The 3,638-nt window shown below is 39.7% G+C and overlaps 2 protein-coding genes across 3 annotated transcripts in view; one reads left to right on the forward strand and one right to left on the reverse strand.

Moving 5' to 3' along the window:
- Positions 1–3,638, reverse strand: part of PIGF (phosphatidylinositol glycan anchor biosynthesis, class F) — an 88,241-nt gene that overhangs the window by 83,010 nt on the left and 1,593 nt on the right. For both annotated transcript variants that reach the window (XM_014538469.1, XM_014538470.1), the window contains exon 2: positions 3,366–3,478. The gene's annotated coding sequence lies outside the window, so the exon portion shown is untranslated. The remainder of the gene's footprint in view (positions 1–3,365; positions 3,479–3,638) is intronic.
- Positions 1–3,638, forward strand: part of SOCS5 (suppressor of cytokine signaling 5) — an 89,456-nt gene that overhangs the window by 28,157 nt on the left and 57,661 nt on the right. The gene's annotated exons all lie outside the window — the stretch shown is intronic.

Genomic DNA, 3,638 nt, shown 5'->3' on the forward strand with positions numbered 1-3,638 from the left:
GGCATAGGCCGGGCTGAGGGACCCCCCGAGTGCACAAATTTTTGTGCACCGGGCCTCTAGTATACATATAAAAGGCTAAAATGCAAAGTGTCCCCTCGGGAGTTCAACTGGGAGACCGGGAGTTTGATTGCTCGCCATGACGTGTGCTGACCACCAGGGGGAGGTGCAAAACGAAGGAAGCCCTGGCAGGCCCTAATTGCCGGCCAGGCCTAGGGCCCCCCTACCTGTGTACCAATTTCATGCACGGGGCCTCTAGTTTAATTATAAAAAGGCAATAAATAATTATAAAAAGAAATGAGGATGTCATGATTGGCTTTTGAAGAAACATTGTGGATAGTAGGCTAAAAGAGTTAATAGTGAGAATATAATTCTACTAGAAATGGTAACATGCCATAAACCAATGTAGGCGACAGGCAGGCCTAGGTACTATGTTAGGTAGAGGGATATAACAATGACCTGACATTGATTTTGCACTTGAGGAGCTAAAAATCTATCAAAAAATATAATTTTATAATTATAATACCTAATATCTACATAATGCAAATCATGTTCACATTTATGATTACCTCATTTGATCACCACAAGAGTCCTATGAGGTAGAGTATTATTATAATTGTTAAGACTACAGTTTTATAGGTTAAATAACTGAGGGCCAGAGATGTTATGTGACTTGCCTTGGATGGCACAGCAAGTAATGAATAAGGTTTTTAAGTTAGACCCAGATATTTTGACTATCTCTCCTGTTCTATTTTACCACTATGTCTATTCAGTGTGATAAATGTATGTGCAACATGCTATGGGAGGTCAAGTATAACAAAGAGATTTTTTGTCTGGGGAGGTCAGGGAAGGATTCATTGAAGAAAAGTCATATAAATGGAGCTGTGAAAGGTGAGCAGGAGTTTCTAGGTAGAGAAAGAGGCATATTTCAGATAGAGATCTGATAAAAAAGGAAGATGAAAATGTATAGCATGTTGCATGTGGTGGGGAGCAGAGGAGTCCAGAAGAAGAGGTTGGGGCCCTATTCTGTGAAAGATTTTCAGTACCATTTTGTACACAGTTAAGTAGTCCCTGAATGCAGGGGAATGAAACAGCCAAATCTGGGTTTTCAAAAGAAAATTAGAATGGCAGATTGGTGGGTGAATTGGAGCATGAAGAAACAAGTTAGGCATTTTTTTCTTTTTCTTTTCTTTTTTTCTGTGATCGTGCAAGCAAGTTTAAGTGTCTGAAGGAGGAAAGTGGAAACGAAAAGGACAGATTACAGAATGTGTGAATTAGACTCACTTTGGGGAGGTGGAAGAAAGCGAGGAGTAAAGATTTTTAAACATTTTTAGCTTATATGACTTGGTAGATGATGATTTTCTCAACCAACTTAAAGAATATAGAAAAATGATTTGAGGAGAGAGATGGGGGGTTTTCTTATAGCTAAGATTTATCTTTAACTCATTTTTCATCTGAGGTGGCTGTTTGTAATGTCTAGTTAGATATGTTACACAGATAGTTAAAATTATGGGCCTAGCCTTTGAAAGCAACATTGAAGCTAGACATCCAGTTTTTGGAGTCATCAAATTACAAGTTGCATAAAAATTTCTATAGCAAAAGAGGCATAGGAAACTTTTTGGCTTGATGGAAATGTTCTATTTCATGGTTATGATAGTGGTTACACTGTTATACATGACTTAAAACAGATCAAAATTTTACACATAAATGGATGTATGTTATCTTAAATCCCTTATAAAACTAAAAATAGAAGTGAACTGCTTTTTATAAATAGTAAGTGATAAATAATTTTTAAAAAATTTTTAATCAGTTGTTTTTTAGAAACAAGAAGAGACTGGGAAATTGTTCTACACACACCAGTTAAAAACATCAGCATGGAAAGCTGCCATGGTTTCTGTTGTTCCAGAAGCCAGTGCTAGATGTGCCAGTTTATGGGCCATATAGGAGTTCTGCATTCAAAATCGTATTCCCTCCCCAAACCACCCTCCTCCATCCTCAGCTCACCTTGTACCACCTGGGCTGACTTCTGTATTCAGAAGAGCTAAGACAAGAAAGGTGCTTGAAGAATATAATATGACTCATTGCTGAACAAGAAATCTTTGCTTATTGATTGATTTTAGGCTAAAGGCCAATTTGGCCTCCTTTTATGGCACCATTCCCTCAGCATCACTTCCGAATTGTCCTTTCAGTGCTCAGCTTAAAATCTACTTTGCCCCAAAAAACATTTTTAATTTGATAGGAGGAGGAAAAGTCTGATACCTATATGCACCCATCAGTGTGGACACATCTACCATGAGTATACAGTTACCAAATGTGTATCTTTATGTTCACATTTCAATTCTGTCACTTACTAAGTCTTTGAGCCCTTGAAGAAAGTGAGACTAATATAATCTACCTTGCAGGCTGGTGTGGATGAAGTCAGATAGCATAAGTGAAATGCTGAGTATGGCATTGAGTAGGCACTTAATGAAAGGAAGATATCTTGTCAAGCCTGACTATACTTTCTGAATTATTTAGTCTGTATCATATTTTTTTTCAATGTAAAAGCACTCTTACCTGTGCTCTGCACTCTCACCCTAACTAATACATCCTCAGGAGACATTTAGGGAATGATGGTTAGGAAGCTGACAGGTCAAGGATAAAGTTAAAAAGGATTTATATAATACATACATAGATGAGAAGAGATCATTCTGGGGAGATGGGAGGGTGAGGAACTAGATTCAGAGATGATGGCAAAGGTCTTTACATTTCCTCTTTCCATCTATTTAAAAATGTATCTTGCTAAAAAGAGGGGACAGAAGGACCCATCTTGATGAGTGGAGCTGCAAGTCTGTGTGCCAATACACCTGGTATTGATTCATGCCAGCTGGGAGAGGAGCTTGGCTTCTCAGTGTTTTACTACTGTGGTTTCCTGGGCTGGGCAGCTGGGTGTCTAATAATGATAAAAACCATAATAATACTTCATAATTACGTACTGCCCTTTGCCAGAACTTGGATTTAATTACAATGACTGTGCCGGAACTGGCAACAACTCCCTCCCTGTCGGGGTGCAATACCCAAGGGCCTGGAAACACAAAGTGAAGTGGCAACAGCAACCTTCTCCTGCAGAGTCTACCCTGGCAATTCACCCAAAGTGCTTTGAGTTGGAAGCTCATCGTCGGAAACAAAGAGTACTTTTAAACTGCCCACATGTACTTGGCACTGTCAAATAAACAGTGTCTATGAAGCAACTACTGCTACACATGGGGCACAGCTTCATGGCATCCCAGGCCTGGAAGGGATGAACACAGATTGTCAAATTCATGATTACCCTGTCCCCTACCATGAGGCATCACTACCACTAGATTCTAATAGGTGAGTTCACTAACCTTCCATTCTGATCTGGGCCAGGGATGCTTCTGTGGCAGTGTGATTCAGGTCTCAGGCGACTCACCAACTCATTTAACACTCGTTTTCTGAGCACCCATTCTGGGCCAAGGTGCTGAGGAGACATGAAGATGTATAAAGTAAGGCATAATCCCTGCCCTCAAAGTAGCTTATCTTCTAGTTGGGGGATTTGTATTCAGGCAACTGTAACATAAAAGGAAGAGGAAAGTTCTGGGGCTTACTCTCTTTAAGAATAAGAAGAAAGGATGAGTGTT

The sequence above is a fragment of the Myotis brandtii genome, unplaced genomic scaffold, assembly GCF_000412655.1.
Source record: "Myotis brandtii unplaced genomic scaffold, ASM41265v1 scaffold191, whole genome shotgun sequence".
Lineage (NCBI taxonomy): Eukaryota > Metazoa > Chordata > Mammalia > Chiroptera > Vespertilionidae > Myotis > Myotis brandtii.